This window comes from Mobula hypostoma, chromosome 4 (genome assembly GCF_963921235.1).
Source record: "Mobula hypostoma chromosome 4, sMobHyp1.1, whole genome shotgun sequence".
Lineage (NCBI taxonomy): Eukaryota > Metazoa > Chordata > Chondrichthyes > Myliobatiformes > Myliobatidae > Mobula > Mobula hypostoma.
In genome coordinates this window covers 88302663-88318372 of record NC_086100.1, presented here as the reverse complement: position 1 = coordinate 88318372, position 15710 = coordinate 88302663, and positions in this window count along the sequence as shown.

Genomic DNA, 15710 nt, shown 5'->3' with positions numbered 1-15710 from the left:
GCCATAAGGCAGAAACAGGAGACTTACTACTGGATCACCCTCAGCCCAGTCTACTCACCGGGAGAAGATTTTATTCCTTTACACAAGAAAGTCTGCAGATGCTAGAAATCTGGAGCAACGCACACAAAATGTTGGAGGACACAGGTGGCACAGTAGCGTAGTGGTTAGCACGACACTTTGTAGTACTGGTGACCTGGATTCATTTCCTGCACTGCTTGTAAGGAGATTGTACGTTCTCCCCGTGACCATGGAGGTTTCCTCTGGGTGCTGTGGTTTTCTCCCACATTCCGAGGATGTACAGGTTGGTAAGTCAGTTGGTCGTTGTAAATTGTCCTGTGATTAGACTCAGATTAAATCAGGAGATTGCTGGGCAGTGCGGTTCAAAGGGCTAGAAGGGCCTGTATCCCAATATATAAATAAATAATCTCAGCAGGTCAGGCAGCATCTGTGGAAATGCATAAACAGTCGACACTTCAGGCTGAGACCCTTCTTCAGGGCTCAGGAGCAAATTTCTTTGCAAAGTGTTACAAACTATTTTCAAGCGCCTCTGGCAAATAGTTGTTGTAGTGCTGGTGTGCAGGTCCATAACTCTCACGGCGTGGTGTTTTTATACGTTGACAATAACTGACTAGGATTCCATTCATGAGTCAGTATCTTCCCCTACATCAAGATCACCACCCTTTTCTTCCCCACACCTTTGTTTTGTTTTGTTACACATTCCCTTCATGACATTTCAGTGCTCTAAAAACTGAGACTTCTTTTTTCTTTGCAAACCATGACAGGTTTGCCAGTACTGATAAAATAAAAGGCCTGCAGAGTTTACAGACAAGTTTGAGCTTTCCTTCCATCAACATGTAATTTCATGTTGCAATTTTGCCTGACCTTTTAACCCCGGCAGCATTTTTTGCCCCCGCATCTCATCCAACAGCCGGGGCATTATACTGCAAATGGCACAAGTACATTCAAAAGCCACATGAAGCATTTTGTGAGCGAGTTGCAAATTCTGCACTGTATCTCTTCACGGCAGGGAAAACCGAAATTAAGCTTTATTGATTTTGTTTTTCATAAAGTCAAAAACTAAGTTCTGTTTATCCAAAAAGCAATGAAGTTGCCAGATATACCAAATCCTAACATTCTCTTCTGACTCCAGCTCCAAATCATTGTGATGCTTTTCCTCTGAAATGTCTGAGAGATTCCAGGTGTCCTGAAGTGTGTATAATGATTACAGCCTCTTGCTGAAAACTGGCAGGAACACCACAGCTTGGAGAGCACATAATTTTTTAAGCATCTATATCTTACTCACTGCCTGCAATGACAGTGTAGTGATAACTAGTCCAAGATCCAACACCTCCCCAGAATGTTCATAGGTTTAATAGGTCTTCAGCAGTGTTATGGTAAATGATAGTAGCAGTGATGGTGCTTATATGATGTAGCCTGGCAGGTGTGGATGTGCTATACAATGCATCTCCCATCAAGCTAATCATTTAAGTAAGGTGAATAAGGCAGAAGCTAGCTTTGTTTTGTCAAATAGAGGCTCTAAAATACAAAGCTCATGCCAAAGTTATAGTAAACCATTCCAACAATAACTTCATTTCAACTGATGTAAAAAGCTGTAAATTACATTAATACATAGAACACTGGAAATATTCACCAGGTCAGGCAGTATCTGCAGGGGAAGAAATAGAGTCAATGTTTCATTGTAATGACAAATAAGTCTTTCTTTTGTTTCACTATAGTAGCCTGGCAGTGCCATTAGAAACAACATGTTTTTGCAAGATTGAAATATAAAGTCAGCTAGCTCTGGAAGAACACTCAGTTGTTTCCATTTTTACCCCTTGAGCCCTTTCAATTTCTCACTGAGGTAAAAATCCCCTTCCAATCTGTTTAACTTGTCTCCATACCTTCGCCTAGCAGTTATCTAAATGTGTGGAGATGAGTTCTGCAGTCCTCTCCTGATTATAAGATTTTTTTTTACATCAAGTATATCTCCAGCATGTTGCTTCCAAAGGGAAAGTGATGAAGGCCTGGTCTCTGCTAGCACCTTTCACCACTTAAAGTGTCCCAAAGCACTTTTTCGTTGCCGCGTAATTGCAGTTGGAAGCATGGCAGCCAGCTTGTGGGTGGTGATGTTTCAGAGATGGCAAAAACATTATAGCAAGCTAATCCGTTTGTTCTGAGGCATAAGTATTCTTCATGAACTTGTGGAATTATATGCATTAATCAAGCAGTGACATCTCAGGCTATGTATGATACTGGGATAAAATAAAACCAACTGCTGCTGGAACTCCATGGGTCAAGCAGCATCTGTGGAGGCAAAGAAATGGTGGTCATCTGATTGAGTTCCTCCAGCAGTTTGTTTTTTGTTCCTGATTCCAGTAGCTGCAGTCTCTTGGATCACTGGAATGTCACCCTTTCTCATTCAGAGCCCTGCAGAGCCCATGGAGTTGAGTGATAGTGGGCATGCCAGCTCCCCACACCTTGCAATGCCTCTCCCATTCAGATGTGAGCTATTACTCCATTGAGGGAGATAAATGTCTCAACTGTTTTATTTTATGCAAGTGTCTTCTGCAGAAACAGATTGCACAGTTGGGGTTTGGAAGTTGCTGGGGTTGGATGGAAATAATTTAGCTGAATAAGTAGAGCACCCATCAGTAAAAACAAAGACTATGCAATGCACATACTGACAGAGATATCGTAGTGCTGTTATATTGCATCCACTCTGACAGATTCATGTTCTTCATCTACTGTAAAATCTATACTCCAGGGAGGGAGAGGAGAGACTGAGAGAGAGAAACCAAGAGAATGTAAGAAAGGATATATCAAGGGTAGTGTTGCCATGAGTTGTCTGATCTGATGAGATATAGTTACCAACACTGGCAGATGTTTTGCTTAAAACCATGTTCCATATTCTGGGTGGAATGAGCATTGTTAGAAGAAACCCCACTTCACTATTCAATAAGATATTCTGAGTGAGTACAAGTGTGAGAGTTTCTTCTTCTCACCCAAATGTTCTGATTGTTTCTGATTTTCTCTTCCATGAGTATCAGGCACTATACCTTGCATAGTATCTGTTCTCTGTGCATTAGCATTGTGAGCCTTCACAAGTGGTGGTACAATGGCCCTGCAAATAGGCAGACCGCTCTGATCATCCAGCACCCAAGGCTGTAAATGACTTAAAGTTCTTACAGGTATGAACACATCCCTACCATTGCAGATTTAGTTTATTTGTAGTGGTCATGTTATCCATGACTTAACCAGGATTCAACACCACTCAGTCCATTGCACAAATTAATCTCCCTTTCATCGAGTCCTGCTGCCTTGGAAAAGCAGCCAGCATAATCAAAGACCCCTCCCACCCAGGTCACTCCAGTATACTTTATCAGGAGTTTGAGAAGATTTGATATGTCCACAAAGACTAAGAAATTTCTAGAGGTGTACTGTGGGGAGCACTCTCTCCAGAGGTTGCATCACTGCCTGATGTGGAAGTTCTAGTGCACAGGTTCAAAAGAAGCTGCTAAGGGTTGTGGACTCAGTCAGCTTCATCACAGACTCAAGCCTCCCCACCATCGAGGACATCTTCAAAAGGTGGGATCCATCATAGAGGACCCTCAGCACCTGGGATATACCCTCTTCCTTGGACTACCATCAGGGAGGATGTACAAGAGTCTAAAAGCCCACACGCAGCATTTTAAAAACAGCTTCTTCCCTCTGCCATCAGATTTCTGAACTCATGAACACTATTTTGCTATTCCCCTTTCGCATTATTTATTTATTATTTAAACTCGTAATAATTTTTTATTCCTTGCACTTCACAAAACAATGAATTTCGTGACATACGTCAGTGATAATAAGCCTGATATTGAGTCTGATTCTGATTCTAGTCCTCCTGTTGGGCAGAAGATACAAAAGCTTACCAGACTTGAGGATTGCTTCTATCCTGCTGTCTTCAGACTCTGAAATGGACTTCTGATTCATTAAAAGATGACCTCTTGATATACCAATCCACCTCGTCATTTTTTGTTTTCCTGCACTGCACTTTCTCTCTGTATTATGTCATTTTAGCTGCCTCAGTGTGGTTATGTAAGTCATAATCTCTTTGGATGGCATAAAACCAAAAGCTTTTACTATGTACATGTGATGATGATATAAACCAATAAACCACTTGTGCTTAGCACTGGACCCAAATACAACTGTCAAAAGGAGTTAGGTTAGGAAATGCTGTTGCAATTCATCATACCAGAGGCATCAAGATCTGATATCTCACTCTGAACTACTGTACTTCCAGACCAGGAGTCACCTTCCATCCATCATCTAACAAGCTTCAAACCGAGGGCCTCTGTACCTCCCTCTGGAACTGGGCCCTTGAGTTCTGCAGTAGTCAGTACAGATTGGAAATAATTTCTTCTCGCTAATAATAAACACTGGCGCACCTCAAGGGTGTATGCTTAGCCCACTGCTCTGCACTCTCTACACCCACGTCTGTAGGCACAGCTCAAAAGCCATCTATAAATTTGATGATGACTCACTGTTGTTGGCAGAATCTTAGATGGTGAGGAGGAGGTGTACAGGAGAGAGATAGATCAGCTGGATGAGTGGTGTCGCAACAACAACCTTGCACTCCAAGTCAGTAAGACCAATAAATTGATTGTGGACTTCAGGAAGGGTAGTCAAGGAAAGGCACATCAGTCCTCATTGCGGGATCAGCAGTGGAAAGGGAGAGCACTTTCAGGTTCCTGGGTGTAAACATCTCTGGAGCTATTTCCGAAGGCCTGATATATTGACAATAAAGAAAGTACAACAGCAGCTATATTTCATTAGGAGTTTGAGGAGATTTGGTCTGTCACAAATTTGAACAGATGTGCTGTGGTGAGCACGGTAACTGGATGCATCTTCGTCTGGTCTGGATGGGCCACTGCAGAGGGTTGCAAACTCAAGAAGCTCTATTAGCTTCCTCTGCATTGAGGATTTCTTTCATAGGCAATGCCTCAAAAAGGTGACAGCCATCATTAAGGACCCCTTCACCCAGGACATGTCCTCTTCTCATTGCTGCCATCAGGGAAGGCTTACAAGAGTCTGAAGACACACACACTCAACATTTTAGGAATAGCTTATTCCCCTCCACTATTATATTTCTGAATGGACAATGAACTAACCCATGAACACTACCTCAATATATTTGCTGTCTTTCTGCACTACACAAACATTTTTTTTTCCTTTTGAATTTATAGTTATTCTATGTATCGCACTATACTGTTGCCACATAACAACAAACTTCACAAGATATGTCAGTAATATTAAACCTGATTCTGGTTCTTCATTGGGAAATAACAGCCAGTGTTGCTCGGTAATAAATTGTCCTCCTCACTGACAATTAACACAGGTACACCACATAGATGTGTTTAGCTCACTGCTCTACTACCTCTAATTTCATGACTGTGTGGCTAGGCACAAGTCAAGCTCCTCTATAGATTCACCAATGACACCACTGCTGATAGAATCTCAGATGGTGATGAGGAGGTGGACAGAAGTAACAAAGAAAAGCTGGGGGAGTGGCATTGCATCAACAAACTTTCACTCATCGTCAGCAAGACACTGCGGACTTCAGGAAGGGGAAGTCACACCAACCCTCATTGAGAGTCCAGTTGATGAAAGGATGAGCAGTTTCACGTTCCTGTGTGTCAATATGTTAGAGAATTTTTCATGGGCCCAACACATTGTTGCAATCATGATGAAAGCACACCAGTGACTCTACTTCATTAGGAGTTTGAGGACAGTCGGTGTGCCATCAAAGACTCTTGCAGATTTCTACAGATGTGTCATGGAGATCTTTCCAACTGATTGCATTACTGACTGGTACAGAGGCTCCAGTGTCAGAATGAGAATCAGGTTTGTTTTCACTGACATGTGTCATGAAGTTTGTTGTTTTTGTGGCAGCAGTACAGTGCAATAAGTACATATACTATAAACTATAAAAAATGCAAACAGTATTAAAAATAACTATGTCGTGCAAAATGAGAGCAAAAAAATTGTGAGGTTGTGTTCATGGTTTATTATCCATTCAAAGATCTGATGGTGGAGAGGAAGGAGGTGTTCCTAAAATGCTGAGTTAGTTTCTTCAGGCTCCCGTACCTCCTCTCTGATGGTAATAATGAAAAGAAAGCATGTCTGGGCAGGAGGGCTCCATAATGATGGATGCCACCTTTTTGAGGCATCTCCTTTTGAAGATATGGTGTGGAGGCGAGTGCCCATGATGGATCTGGCTGAGTTTACAACCCTCTGTAGCTTTTTCCAATCCTGTGCAATGCCGCCCCCCCCCCCGATCCCATAACAGATGTGATGGAAGCAGTTAGAATGCTCTCCAAGTCACTTCTGTACAGTCTTTGCTGACATACCAAATCTCCTAATGAAGTATAGCCACTGGCATGCCCTCTTCATAATTTCATCAATATGTTGGACCCAGGATAGATCTTCAGAGACGTAGACACCCAGGTACTTGAAGCTGCTCACCCTTTCCACTGCTGACCCCTCGGAGAGGACCGGTGGGTGTTTCCTTGACTTTCTCTTCCTGGAGTCCACAATCAATTCCTTGGTCTTACTGTGGATGAGTGCAAGGTTGTTGTTGTGACACCACCCAGCTAGCCCGTCTGTCTCACACTTGTAAGCTCCTTCATCACCACCTGAGAATCTGCCAAAACAGTAGTGTCATCAGCAAATTTATAGATGTCATTTGCACTGTCATGGGTGTAGAGAGTAGAACAGTGGGATGATCACACATAGTTGAGGATCCTTGCAGGATCAAAAAAGGCTGCAGAGGGTAGTGTACTCAGTCAGGTCCACCACACATCACGGGCACAACTCTCACCATCATCAAGGACATCTTCAGGAAGGCGGCATTAAGGACTTTCATCACCCTGGACATGACCTCTTACCATTATGGAGACCCACATTCAGCATTTTAGGAACAGCTTCTTCCCCTCTGCCATCAGCTTTCTAAGAGGTCCATATTTTGTACTAATTATTAATTTATGTTTTATTGTAACTTATAGTAGATTTTTATGCCTTGCCCTGTACTGTTGGCATACAACAACACATTTCATGACATGTGTCAGTGATAATACTAAACCTGATTCTGATTCTGATCCACCTTTGGCTACCATGTATTTTAGTTTCACAGTAGGGTGGAATAAGGATGCAGGAGGGTGGAGAGACAGAAGGGGACCTGCAATTGTTCTTTCTTTACCAATTTGGTCACCAGGGAACAGAGTACTAATTCTTAAGGAGAATGTGGTTATTTTTTTTTGTTAAATAGCGAGCTAATTTAGTTCCCTTCTCTGCAGCCTAGTTAAATATATTCAACTAAATTTTCAAATGGGCCCCTTTGTCCAGTCGAACAATCATTCACTAATGATTGATGTTTTCAGAAAGTGCAGACAGATGGTTACAAGCAAAGACATTGGTGCCATAATGACATTTTGATTTTATTTCTGTTAAAAACAAATGATTAATTCCTTGCTTCAACATCCCACAACATGCCCTTTCCCATCCCCCACCAGCCTACCCTTAGAAGGGTCTGCCCTGACTCCCAGGTAACAAGCTTGGCTGTGAACCAGGGAATCATGGCCTGAAGCACCACAGCACTGGCTGAACCAAATCATTAGCTGAATAATTCCGTTCTATAGCAAGGGAATATTATATTGTTTGAGAATGAGGCTTAAAATAAGTCCAAGTGGGCAACAGTTCCTTTGGGATGATTAAAGTAAAGACGGCATTTCTCTCAATGTCTTGGGCAACACTCACCCTCTGGCGAAAAACTGAATAATGTCATTTATTGGTCTACTTTCTGTGGCTGTTTGCTGCATTTGAAGAGGTAGCCGCATTTGCCATTAAAACCAGAGTGTCTCCAGTTCAGAAGCAATGCATTACCAGCTGCTAACCTGATAGAAATGTTTGGAACTGGTTGAGTAATTCCCCTGTCAATCAAGCATGCTGACCACAATACTGTAAGGGGCTGAGGTTGCTTATATGCACATAGTTTCCATGTCGTTATCCTGCACTCATGCACTTTACTGAACAAAAATAATTGACCTGCTCTTAAAAGAAAAAGTTGCTGAGATTTCTGTTCCCTGGGCTTTTTACATTTTGCTTTTTGAGTAAATTAAGTTTGCTGGACTTAATAAACAGATAGATAAATATGAAACATAAATACAATGAAACAAATTTTTAAAATAAAATACACATAAATAAATATAAACAAGTTTCACATCATTTAAGGCATTCAAGAAGAGGTAGTAAATTGGCTCTGTGGGAGAAGCCAGAGAGTGGTAGTAATTGGTTGCCTCTTGATAGAGTGCCACAGGGATTGGTTCTGGATCCATTGTTGTTTGTCATCTCTATCAACAATCTGGATGTTGATGTGGTTAACTGGATTAGCAAATTTGTGGAAGTCCCTGCGATCGAATTCTTTCTCTCTCTTTCTCTCCCACCCTCCCTCCCTCCCTCGATGCCAGTGGAGGATGGTGCCAAAGGTCTGGGCCTGCTGTTTGTAGATTGGACTGTAGCTTATCATCTGAAGTGTTTCTGGTTTCCAGTCGCTCCCTTTACTATTGCTATTTTGGTCAACTTTGAATTGGGGTGTCTGCAGATAATGAACACTGAGTTGAACTGAATAATGCTTGCACTTTTTCGATTTTCTCTCTTAAATTTTGTGTTTTTTGCTTGCCTTTTTTGATCCCGCCTTTTTTGTTGTGTAGAGGCAGGGGTGGGTTGATGTTTTTCTTTGAACAGGTTCCATGATTTTCTCTGTTTCACTGCTATCTGAGGGAAAGACAAATCTCAGGGTTGTATACTGATCCTTGAAGTTTGGGAGTGTAGTGGACAGCAAGGAAGACTATCTGAACTTGCAGCGGGATCTGGACCAGCTGGAAAAATGGGCTGAGATTGGCAGATGGAATTTAATGCAGACTAGTGTGATGTGTTGCACTTTGATAGGACGAACCAGGATAGGTGTTACACAGTGAGTGGTAGGGCACTGAGGAGAGTGGTAGAGCAAAGGAATCCAAGAATACAGGTCCATAATTCATTGAAGGTGGCAGCACAGGTAGACAGGGTCGTAAAGAAAGAATTTGGCACATTGCCCTTCATAAATCAAAGTATTGAGTGCAGGAGATGGGATGTTATGTTGAAGATAAGATATTGCTGAGGCTGCATTTGGAGAATTGTGTGTAGTTTTGGTCACCTACCTGCAGGAAAGATGTAAATAAGGTTGAAAGAGTACAGAGAAAATTTACAAGGATGTTGCTGGGACTGGAGGACCTGAGTTATAATGAAGGATTGAATAGTTTCAGGCTTTATTCTTTGGAACGTAGATTGAGGGGAGACTTGATAGAGGTATACAAGATTATGAGGGGTATAGATAGTGTAAATGCAAGCAGGCGTTTTCCACTGAGATTGGTTGGGATTAGAATGAGAGGTCATGGGTTAAGGGTGAAAGGTGAAAGTTTAAGGGGAAACTTCTTCACTCAGGGGGTCATGAGAGTGTGGAATGAGCCGCTAGCACAGGTGGTGGATGCAAGCTCGACTTCAACATTTAAGAGAAGTTGGAATAGATACATGGATAGTGGGGTATCAATGGCCATGGTTTAAGTGCAGATCATTGGGACTAGGCAGCTTAAATGATTCGGCATAGACCAGGTGGGCCAAAGAGTCTGTTTCTGTGCTGTTTCTTTTCTGTGGCTCTAAGACAGTGATAGTTAACCTGACTCTGAGATTGCTGAGTGCTATGACCATTTCACCTGTGTGGTAAATGAATACCTCAAGAAAAGAGTGAAAGAAGTTAAATTTATTACAGTAGTATGTTTCACATTTTCAATATAAACCCAAATATTATCAGAGTGTAGTCAGCAGATATGATTGGCAGGTGAATCAGCGAGTCCTGTTGCTTGCTCTATAGGATCATAGAGTGACAGAGAGATACTACATAGAAACACACCCTTTGGGTCACCAAGTTCACACTGCCCTCTTATATTCATCCCATGTTCTTACTGATTCCCTCCTGATCCTGCCTCTCACCAGAACTCCAGGAGCAAATGGCCAGTTACCAATAAAGTGACCAATACATAGGCCTTTGGAATTAAGGAGGAAACCAGAACATTGGAGTAAATTGCAAGCATATCTACATAAGATCTGTCATAGGAAAGTAGCATCCATCATCAGAGCTCCCCACCACCCAGGTCATGCTCTCTTCTCACTGCTGCCATCAGGTAGAAGTTACAGGAGCCTTAGGACTCACACCATCAAGTTCAAGAACAGTTACTAGCCCTCAACAATCAGGCTCTTGAATAAAAGGGAATAACTACACTCACTTGCCCATCTGTTGAGATGTTCCTACAACCAATGATCTCACTTTAAGGACTCTATCTCATTATCTCATGCTCTCGTTATTTATTGCTATTTATTTATATTTGCATTTGCATAGTTTGTTGTCTTCTGCACTCTGGTTGATCTTTCACTGATTCTGTTATAGGTTCTATTCTATAGATTTGCTAAGTATGCCCACTAGAAAATGAATCTCAGGGTTATTTATGGTGATATATATGTACTTTGATAATAAAATTTACTTTGATTTACTTTGAAATTTTCATATCCACAGTTAAAAGCAGGACATGCCAACTCCACAGAGACAACACCTGAGGGCAGGATTGAAGCCAGGTGTCTGGAGCTGAGCCGCTGGGCCCCAGTGACGTCATTTTCTTCAGCCTTGATATTACAGGTGATGAGAATAACAGGTGCCGGTATTGTCCACACAAGGGTGAACATATTCTTTGAAGTATGCTGTAAAGGAGTGCCCTAAATTCACATTTGTTTTCTGCATGCATTCCTTTATTGAATTTTAGGGAGAATTAAGGTATCAGGATGAGGATTGTCATTACTGAGAAAATGGGTACCAAATTGTTACAAGCAGTGACAGTAACTTGCATTTACTGAATTCATGATTTGGTGTTGTGCTTGACACAAGTAACTGAGGACCAACGTAAAATAAAGCAAGCGATTAGGATTGCAAATGTTATATTAGTCTTTATTAGAGAGGGTTTTGATCATAGGAGTAAGGAATCTTATTTCAATTTTACAGGGGTTTATTGCAATCAGATCCAGCATTCTGTGTATAGCTTTGGTCTCGTTATCTATGAGAGAATTGAGGAATGCTGCGAAGCCCCACTGCGCTCATTCCAGGCAGGGTGGTTAATCATATGAGGAGATACGGTCTACATTTTTAGTGCTTAGAATGGGAGGAGATCTCATGAAAGATGCAGAATTCTTAACTGGCTTGATGGCTGCAATATGGGGAGGATGTTTTCCCTGACTGAGGAATCCAGGACCAAATGGCACAATTTCAGAGTAAGGAGTGAACTGATTTGGAAAGAAATGCTACTTTCCTCACTCAGAGGGAATTCTCTACACAAGAGGCCAGAGGCTTAGTCACTGAGTTCATTCAAAGCGAGATCAATACATTTCTGGACACTAAGGGAATAAAGGGGCGTGGCACAATGCACGAAATAATCAGATTCAAGTTAGTTTATTGTCATATACATCAGGGTGTATTGATGTTCCTTGCTTGGTGGAGGCTCAGAGAGTAAATATGGCAACAGTAAATACAGTGTGGTGCAAGCTGAGGTCATGCAAAAGGAATGCTGAAGAAACAACATAGAAGAGGCAGAAGGAAGGGTCAGCCATGATCTTTCTGAATGGTGGAGAAGGCCGAAAGGGATGAATGAACTCCTCTTCTTCCAGTTTCCCTTGCCCTTTAACCTCAGGAGTGCAAAGTTCTTCACAGACCATGGGGTGCTTTTGAAGTTTAGTTTTGCACAGTCAGTATTTGAAGATTTAAATCCCACAAACAGCAATGAAGTAAAGACAAGATAATCTGTTTCTGGTTGATGTCCAGGAGAATCCATCACTTAAGAATACTTTGACTGAGTTAGGTGCCATCTATATATGACCTATGGCACAGTAGCATAGTGGTTAGCACAATGCTTTAGAGTGCCAGCAACCCAGATTCAATTCCCATTGCTGCCTGTAAGGAGTTTGTACGTTCTCTCCGTGCCCTTGTGGGCTTTCTCTGCTGCTCTTGTTGCCTCTCACAGTCTAAGGATAACCCAGTTGCAAGGCTAATTGGTCACGGTAAATTGACCCATGATTAGCTAGGATTAACTTGAGGGATTGCTGGGTGTTGTGGCTCAAAGGGCCAGAAGGGCCTATTCCATGCTGTATCTCAATAAACAAATAAACAAGCATTCCACCCTGTCGCACCAAGTATTCTGATGTCAGGTTAGACGCAAGGTGAAAGAACTGTTCTGCCACTTCCTGGAGCAGCATAGTTATATATACATGCTATGATTTTGTACGCAACAGGATGCCCTGAAATTCATTGTATGCATACCTTACAGTCCAAATCCACCATTTAGTAAATAATGTACAATGCACTGAGGTTCTTACTCACTCACGTGCTGGGCATGTGGCCAAGTGGTTAAGGTGTTCATCTAGTTATGTCAAGATCGCTAGTTCGAGCTTCAGCTGTGGCAGCGTGTTTGTGCCCTTGAGCAAGGCACTTAATCACACATTGCTCTAGTCTGTGTGAGGAGTGGTGCCCCACACAGACTTCCAATCTGCGCTTTGTAAGGCATGAAAATGCCCGACGCAGGCCTCTCATGGTCTGAGTCGACGTTCCCCCCCACTCACTCAGACACTCTATTTGCTTTCAATTCCTGAGCACACGCTCAGCTCTAGTCACTGTGGTTTCCTCTGCATGTCACCTTGTAAATACCTGATCTCCACAACCAGAGAATTTCAAGGACACAGTAGGAAGATTACCACCTCTGTGTTCATCTTCAAATTTCAATCCAATCTTATTAGCTTTTATTATATGTGAGTTAATTACGTTTCTGTCTCTGTTGTATTCCTTTTCTCTGCTTCCCTTCAGCTCATGTACTGAAACAGTCACCGAACAATTCAGGCCAAATATTCAAGTGCACTCTTGGCTGAGCTCTTATCTTCCTTCACTGAACACATCCCTTGATGACAAACCTCGCTTTCTGATCTGTTATTGGCATCATAATCTGTCTTATTTTCAATTACGGGCATGGGCTCTCATTTCAGCAATATCTCAGCAGCCTTACCCTATCCCAGCTTGGCAAGCACCAAGAGGATTCTCCATGTCTCCAGTCCTGATTTCCTTTATCCATCCAACAGTATCTTTGCCTCCTGTAGTTCGCTCTTTGAACTCAAGAGCTCATTCCTTAAACCCTTCCACCTCTTTAGAACATCAAACAGTATAGTACAGGAACAGGCCCTTTGGCTCACAATATTGTGCCAAACTAATCTGATGAATAATTATATACCAAACTAAACTAGTTCCATCTGCCTAAACGTGGCCCATATCCCTTCATTCTCTGCATATTATATGCCTCATTTTCATCTAAGTGTACTTCTTCTGAACTGCGATCAATTGCAGCCTGTAATTTCCTTTCTAAGGATGCATTCTTGAACTGACTGGATTCGGCGTGGATGAGAGTGGAGAGTGCACCGCTCAGGGCCTGATAATGGAACACAAACCCATGGTTGGCTCCATTTCTTCACACTGATTAAAGTGTCGCGCAAGACTAACATTGTTGAGGAAAATGAACAGGTGCGCAGCGCTGTCTGACTGCGTTTGACTGGTCTCTTCTTGCTGCAGTCGTAACTCCCAAACTTAAAGACTAATTGAGAGGATAAACAGAGCCGGGAATACAAGTCTGACTTCATTTTTAATTTAAGTGAGGCATGCATGTATGATGTGGTGGCAAAATGATATATGCCATTTATATACTTTTACGTATAACACATAATATATTATGTAAACAACAAAGAATGGTAAATCAAACAATATATTTACAATATTATTCAAATATTACTGAAATATTAAATATGCAACACTTCTATCTTCAATGAACTTCAACTCAATATAGAAGGCATCGTAACTTATATACACAGTATACTATATAATACAACTACTATATAGACATCCACAGCATGGTAACTTTTAAATTGTCCCATTCAGGCCTAAAGATTTAATTGCTGGTGGATTTCTTACTCTTGTGGGATAACGTCTTTCCTGCCAAGGGATGGGGGAGGGGGGAGTGGGTCAACTGCTGAGCAGGTGAGACTTGTGGCAATGAAACAATAACAGGTTCTGAAGCCTCCTCCATGGTGGCTGTAGGAGTTGACCCTGGGACTGCAGAAGAGGTACTATCAGTTCTGGACACCTTTCTTCTGGACATGTTGGAATCCTGAACAGTACATGGCAAGCTTCACTGGACAATGTGGATGATAATGTGTGAGTACATTGTCTGATTTCACTATTTCCTCTACCTTTTGGAAATCTACCTCACACTGCTTTGTCCATTGCCACTACTTCCCGATCTGCAGTGATAAGTTCCAAGGGTGAAGCACAGTAGCCAGGTTTGGCAGGTACCTGTTGTAATAATTGACAGATCCTAAAAAAGACCACAACTGTGACATGTCCTTTGGCCTTGGGGCATTCACACTGCTTTCAGTTGACTCTGTTACAGGGAATGTGGCATGCAAATGGTGGATGGTTCTCCAATCAAGTTGCAGTTGTCTCAGCCGATCACAACCCAACAATGCTGACCCTCCCATTTTTACCACATGCAGGCCCAATGTGGCTTGTTGGTTGTTGTATTTTACTAGTACATATGTCATTCTCACAGGAGTTATCCTTTGTCCAGTGTAAGCTCTTAGTTGGATGCCTGCAGACTTCAATATCTTTGAAACGCCATTCAAACTCATTTTGTAGAATGACTGTAACAGATGAGCCATTGTCTAATTCCATTTTAATTAATTTGCTGTTCACTTCTGATATAAGTTATATTGCTTGTCTATTGTTAGTTTTCACATTGTAAATCTCAAGGCTATTCAGTCCTGTGTCACTCTCATTATTATCATAATTTTCATCAACAGCATGCAGATTAGTGCTCCTTTTTATGGGCAACTTTTTATCTTTTTCTCTTCCCTGTGCAGTCCATTTAGTTTTATCTAACCGACATTCTCCTTGTATGTGTCCTACTTTATTGCATTTTCTGCAAGTCTTACCTTTAAATCAGCATTGGTCTGGTGTTTATGAGCCCTTACCATAACAGTAACACAATTTGTTCGGCCACGCCGGTTTCTGTTTAGACTTTGCAATTTTGTTCTGGTTTCTTTCATTCCTGAATGTAAATCAATTGCGCCTCTGTCTGCTGCTTCCATTGATGCAGCAATTTCAACTGCTGTTTTAAGTAATTTGTGCCTCAGTTAGGAGATGTTTTTGAATGCTTTCTTGTAAGATTCCACAGCACTAAGCCTATAATGAAACTGCTAAAGCTTAGGCAATCTTTTCAGTTCAGCCGTTTATGCTGAAATAGACCCCCCTTTCTTTTGATTCCACTTATGAAACCTAAAGCATTCTGCAATCAGCAATGTTCCTGGGTATGTTTGCAATATCAGCAAAGTTCATTTCAGCTGGTTGAGTAGGAGCAGTCAAACTTCTAAGTAAACGGTATGCCTTTAAGTCCAATGCACTCAGCAAAACTATCATGTGCTTCTCATTGAATTTTAAATTTGCTTTAAAATACTGCTCAATCTATTCAGTATACAAAATCCAGTTATCTCTTGCGAAA